Raw genomic sequence first — 7,250 nt, forward strand, 5'->3', positions numbered from 1 at the left:
GGAATTTTGTGAGCAAACAACTTGTGGCAACAAGAATCAACTTGCATAGGAAGGTAAAACAAGCAAATCTTCAAGATTTTCAACACATAGAGAGGAAAGTTGATATTATTGCAATTCGTACGACCATATAGTCCTCCCTCATAATAATTTTCAATAGCATCATGAATGAATTCATCAATATAACCATCACATAAAGCATTCTTTTCATGATCTACATGTATGCAGAGTTGACACTCTTTCAAAATAGTGGGATTAACGTTAACTGAAGTCATGACCTCTCCAAACCCACTTTCATGATTATCACAATAAGATTCAACAGCATCCAAAATAGTGGGAGCATTACTTCCTAAATTTGACACTCTTCCAAACCCACTTTCATCAATATAATCATCATAAATAGGAGGCATGCTATCATCAAAATAAATTTGCTCATCAAAACTTGGGGGACAAAAAATATGATCTTCATCAAACATATCATCCCCAAGCTTGTGGCTTTTTATATCATTAGCATCATGGATGTTCAAAGAATTCATACTAACAACATTGCAATCATGCTCATCATCCAAAGATTTAGTGCCAAACATTCTAATGCATTCTTCTTCTAACACTTTGGCACAATTATCAGAATCCTTATTTTCATGAAAGACATTAAAAAGATGAAGCATATGAGGTATCCTCAATTCCATTTTTTTATTTTTCTTTTATAAACTAAACTAGTGATAAAACAAGAAACAAAAAGATTTGCTTGCAAGATCTAAAGATATACCTTCAAGTGCTAACCTCCCCGGCAACGGCACCAGAAAAGATCTTTATGTCTACAGCACTACCTTCTTCTTGTAGACATTGTTGGGCCTCCAAGTGCAGAGGTTTGTAGGACAGTAGCAAATTTCCCTCAAGTGGATGACCTAAGGATTATCAATCCGCAGGAGGCGTAGGAGGAAGATGGTCTCTCTCAAACAACCCTGCAACCAAATAACAAATAGTCTCTTGTGTCCCCAACACACCCAATACAATGGTAAATTGTGTGGGTGCAATAGTTCGGCGAAGAGATGGTGATAAAAGTGCAATATGGATGGTAGATATAGGTTTTTTAATCTGAAAATATAAAAACAGCAAGGTAACAAGTGGTAAAAGTAAGCGAAAACGGTATTGAAATGCGTTGAAACAAGGCCTAGGGTTCATACTTTCACTAGTGCAAGTTCTCTCAACAATAATAACATAATTGGATCATATAACAGTCCCTCGACATGCAACAAAGAGTCACTCCAAAGTCACTAATAGCGGAGAACAAACAAATAGATTATGGTAGGGTACGAAACCACCTCAAAGTTATCCTTTCTAATCGATCTATTCAAGAGTCCGTAATAAAATAACACAAAGCTATTATTTCCGTTCGATCTATCATAGAGTTCGTACTAGAATAACACCTTAAGACACAAATCAACCAAAACCCTAATGTCACCTAGATACTCCAATGCCACCTAAAGTATCCGTGGGTATGATTATATGATCTCATATTCATCTATTCAACGAACACAAAGAACTTCAAAGAGCACTACTAGGAAAACCCTTACCAGTAGCGCTGGTTTTTGAGCTACCAGTAGCGCGGGCACCAGCGCTACTGCTATGGCGCTACAGCTATTTTGTAGCAGTAGCGCTTGTTTAAACTAACATTACTGCTATCTGTATGTAGGAGTAGTGCCCCTCTGTCCATCGCTACTGCTAATACTAGTAGCATGGGCTTCAAAAAAACGCTACTGGTAAGCAGCGCTGCGACTACTCCAATACCCCACGCTACTGCTAGTATTTTCTTTTTTTATGTTGATGTATTCGTATTTTTACAGGTTTTATATAGTTACAACATACACATACACTGGAACTATATGAAAAAGGAATGTCTCATCATCATCATTGAAGTGGTACAACATAGTCTCATCATATCAACATAGTCTCAACACAAATGATGTCGATCTCATCATCTCGAAATAGCGATACAAGTTAATGATCACATGTCTCTTACATCGTCACCGTAGACACATGTTTCATTGTCTACCTAAACTAAGACATAAACAATAAGGGCGATCATGATGATCAAAAAGCGGTATGATGTAGTAGTTTTTGCGGCGGCGCTAGTTCTGAATCCCCTGTTGTGCTATGAATCTCAAGTAACTAGCTTCAGCTTCCGCTCTGCTATCAAACCCTTTCTGGCTTCCGCAGGAGAAGCCAGAGACTTGGGCCTAACACTCTGGCCACTCTTTATACACACCCGGAACATGCCCTACATACACGGCATACCACTTCCTCGCCATCGTTGATCTATATACCTGTCAGAGATGCACATATATATACCATGAAGCGAATTCAACAAAACAGTCATGAAATAGAAGCAACATATATAGTAAACATAGTTAACAAATTTCATCGTACCGAAAGTAATTTAGAGTGCGACACCAAACATCTAATAGTTTCGTCGTACTGAGAGATTCGAAGTTTCGTCGTACATAAAGTAACAAGTAACTAAATAGACACATTGTTTTTAAGCAGTGCATTCTTCCCATCTGTCCATATCCGGAAGGGTGTTACCAAGCTTAGTGAAAGGCCTCATGTCCTGACACTGTAGGGCAATGCGGGTTCGGACGTCAACTCGCGATATTGGGCCGCCGTAGAACATCCCATTCTCTTCGAGGACATCTTTGATGATGATGGACGCAATTTCCTGTTGGATCCGGTAGAAATCAATTCGAAGTCGATTATGTGGCACGGCTCCAAAGGCTTCGACCCATCTCTGGATATGCGTATCGGATGAAGAGTTCATGCAAAGTGATTGCACATCCCTTTTGTACTCCATCATTAGATGGATGACGTAGAATCCATCATTCTCACTTCTTGTCGGTTGTTGGATGCAACAGAAGTCAGTCTTGTGGCTGAAACAAAGCCCATCCTTATTTGTTTTTTTGCATTGGACGTAGCCACCCCGCATGCTGAAGCCCAATATAGCTCTATCCAGAACATACTTAATGTGTGTGTAATCTTTCTTCTGTATGTTCTTCGACGGGTCCAAATATAGAGTGCGGGAGTAACGCGGGTAAAGAACAATGAGAACGGCATGACACCCCCCACTGCGCAAAATACACGATCAAGTGTAGCCTCCACGCGTGCAAAGTAACTATTGAAATGCACGAAAGGATGTATGTGTGCTATCCACGGATGTCTTACCTGGGATGATAAGTTACGAGAATCGTATCTTTGTCCTTATTGCTGACCAAGAATTCTTTGATGTACTTACTCGCATATTGACTGTTGGCGTCGTTGATTGACAAGAAGCCCTCATGCATGTAGTATGGGTTCACGACCGCAAGACCGGTGACTTGCTCTCTCCTGACGATGTAGTTCATGTGCAGCGCATACAGGCGGACGAAGGTAAAATCGAGTGTCCTCATTTGAAACATCTGGAAGATATAATCAAACCTTAGGAAGAAGAGGTCCACGGGGCATGTGTGGACATACATCTTGCAACTGCTCGGCACATGAACCGTATAAAGTGGGTATCCTGGATCATCCGAGGCGAGGAGGCTTCTCTCTGTCGAAAGCACATGGTCATGGAGTCTCCCGAGATCCCCTTCTATTACAGCTAGAGCATTCGCCGATACCATTGGCTGTCCCACGACATGGATTAATGGCGCATGTTTCATTGGTACACGGTCAACCTTGGTCGAAGGCGGCTGGCTGCTAGAACCAACATTGCCAGCTTTATTGGATTTTCTCGCCGCCGGTCTCTTCCTCTGCTTCTTCTTGGGCTCAGGTGGTGGTGGGTCTGTTAGAACCTCCTTGAGCACCACCCCTAGTGTTGTCAGGCTCAGCTTTGGACGACTCTGGCTAATCAGTTGAGCTTGGGTGGAGCCGGCATCTGGAGGTGTGTCCTGCGAGGATTGCATGAACAAAGACTTCTTGCACTCCCGAGGACGTTCCGGCTCTGGTACATGCATCTCATATTCATATGGTTGACTCATTGTTACATTGTTGTCAAAGGCAGTATTGAAATACTGGTTAGGGTCATCGTCGGCCTCCTCCATGTGATGATCCCTATCCTCTTCCATGGGGCAGATGGCATCATCTGCCGGCAGAACGGTTGGCCCTTCTTCCTCATGTCTCTCAATCTCAGCAAGCAGCACAGACGATGGTTGTACTTGTGTAGGTGGTGTTGTGGTCAAACCTTCCTGAGGTCCCGTTGGTGTGCTCCCGGCCACCTTGACACGAAGAAGATTTTTCGGCCACAAGATCGGCCAATTTTTGCATTGCCCAAGCTGCGTGGGGGTCTCGTCATCCTCTCCATCGGCTTGTATCGGACGAGGAAGACCCTCATAGCCCGCTTTCACACTCGCCACGGAGACCCTTAAGGCGTTATCAGGCATCTTCCGGCGGTGAAACAATCGATCCTTAGGCTTCACTATAGTACCCTTCCCCACATCCACCAACCCGCCCTTCATGTTGTAAAGGAGGGTGCACGGAGTGGAGTCGGCCTACAAAGACATATATGTGTGGCGTCAGAGATCCAAAAAGAACGGCAACTGAAGATTAATTAATTAGTTGAGTTGATGAAGGTGCGACGACGCGTATTTACCGTGAGGGAGTTGAGCTCAGCCAATGTCGACGGCCCGACATTCACGCCAGAGACGGAGCTAGGGATGCTGTGAGAGCTGGGCGGAGGAGTAGGTACCACTGGAGGAGGTGCGTCGGTTGCCATACTAGGTACGGGTATGGGTGCGGTGTTCATTGAGTTGCTCCCGCGGAAGTTGGGCATGGGAAAATCACTTGGTGGCGCGTTTGGATTTTGTTGCACCCATGTGACCACTGTCGGAACCAAGCTTGTAAAGGCAGCCACCATATCATCTCTACAGGCAGCGATTATCTCAGCTTTGGTCTCCGCTTTTGCTTTCTCCATCGCCCGCGCCACCTTCTCGTCAATAGTCACTTGACTGAACTTCTTTCTATGTCTTTTGGCCTCGGGGTCCTCATTATAATAGTACTTCCAAGTGGCCCCATCCCCGACGCCATGCACACATCCATATTGCGGCCGCTGTCCAGGCGGGTGTCCCATCATTATGTTCATGGCCCGGTTGAAAGGAGTGTCCCACTTGTACTTCACCAACGACTGAGTCGACGAGTCTCTCTCGGCCGCAAGCTTGTGTTGCTCTCTCTGCAAAATGGACCGTGAATCATTTACAAATGCGACTAGAATGTAGTAGACTTCATTGATCAGAACCTAATATGTAAGATGGTAAAAAGGATAATTACCAGTAATCTCATGAATTGGCTAGTAGGCCCGTCGGTGAAAAAATCTTTTTCTTGGGGTCCCACGAGAATCGGGCCCTGATGAAGTCGTGCTCCTGCTGGTCGGTGAACTCAGCCAATGGGTCTGGGATCCCCTGACATTCACATTATGCGTCCTCCTTAGCCCACACGGGCCTCTTTCCCGTGTAACCACGACTTCCAAGGCAGTGGTTCCCCATGTTCTTTGCCTGCAGCTGCTTGCCTCTCTCCGACCTGGCCTTGGCAGCTTCTTCATTGCAAGTCTCCTTGAACCTTTCAAAGTCCTCTATCGTAATTTTTGGATTGTCTGCAACAATCTCGGCGTAGGTTTCATTCTCTTGAATCGCCCTTTTCACCCTAGTTTTCCAAGCGCTCAATGCGTTGCGGAACTACCCTAGGGCTTTGTTGTTGATTTTTTTCATGCCCTCATCATCCCATGGGTCGACATCGTCTTTTCGACCGGGGAACTGGAATCTTGCGTGCAACCTAGTTAGAAGCAGCTTCTTCAAATGTTCATTCTTCCGTATTTTTGTGTTGTTGATGTTAGCGGTATCCCATAGGATGCATCTTAGTTGGTTGTCGTAACACGCTGCCACTTAACCGGCTCTATTGTCTCGAACTCGCCAGGGTGCACCACCGTGACCACCATCCTTCCAATGCCGAGCTCATTTGGGCGTCGTGTCCTCTTTTCCTTCTGTCTCTCACTAGCTTGGGAGGTCCCACCTTCCGTGCTGCAGTTAGGAACATCATCAGCGCTAGTCTCAGTGCCGGTGTCGTTGCTGGCATCAGTGTCGGCACCGGCGCCACCATCGTCGTCATCCGTCATGACAAGGCGGTCCGGACACCCAGCTTGCTGTCCCTCCTGATCCGCCAGAAAGTCGAGGTAGGCGTGTGCTTGACCTAATTGGACTGAGAACCTCCGACCTCATCGGTGTCGGTCATGTTTCCTAGGGTTCAATGTCGTAGTGGTTTAATATAAAGTGAACAATGAAAAAAAGTGACCTTTGTTTTGCCAGAAATGTCGTTTCATTCCCATCGTGACGAATCTCAAGCACTCGATATGTCCAACTTTCTAGCACAAGTCATGCCTAAATTCACGGAAAATTTCGGCATCACCTTTGCTAGAAAGTGCACATATAGAGGGCCTAAAATTTGCCGGAATGGAAATGAATCAACAGTTCCGGCAAAACATAGGTCACTCGCAATCGGGAAATGAATCAACAACCAAAGTCTGGTAGAACTACAGCAGCACAACAATATAGGATGCTCACTATAGCAACACAACAACCACATGCACATGTACTCTCCTCTAGCATCTGCATGGACAGAGCTCTATATAGTGTGGGTTTTGGGATGCTCACTATATGCCTGTCAAGGATGAGGGTGTGGTGTTGATGATCTTCGAGCGGCGTCGTCGAGCGGCACGTCGGTGATCTACCTGTGCGTCAAGCATTCACAAGATAAATTATTGTAGACACACAAGATAAATTATTGTAGACACACAAGATCAATTGTGACCTACAATCTGCCAAATAAAATGTTCATTTCCATTTTATTTACTATATAAACAAACTAAACACTCATTTTCATTTACTCTAGCAACAAAATCCAAAACAAGCATATTAACAGCATTCTAACAATAGGCATTTTAACAGCAAGCATTTGACCACTCTAACAATAGGCATTTTACTAGCAATTGAACACTCTAACAACACACATTTGAACACTCTAACAACAGACATTTAACACTCTAACAACATGCATTTTAACAACATTCAACATTTGGACAGCAAGCATTTGAACAAAACAAGCATATGAAAAGGGAGGGAAGAGGGGGTGGCACACCTCGGCCGGGGTTGGGATCAGGGTCGGGGTCGCCAGGGCAGAGGGGCCGGGGTCCTTCTCCTCCTCGTCGATCTGCAGAGAGACCAAATTTGGTT

Source organism: Triticum aestivum, chromosome 2A, assembly GCF_018294505.1.
Source record: "Triticum aestivum cultivar Chinese Spring chromosome 2A, IWGSC CS RefSeq v2.1, whole genome shotgun sequence".
NCBI lineage: Eukaryota > Viridiplantae > Streptophyta > Magnoliopsida > Poales > Poaceae > Triticum > Triticum aestivum.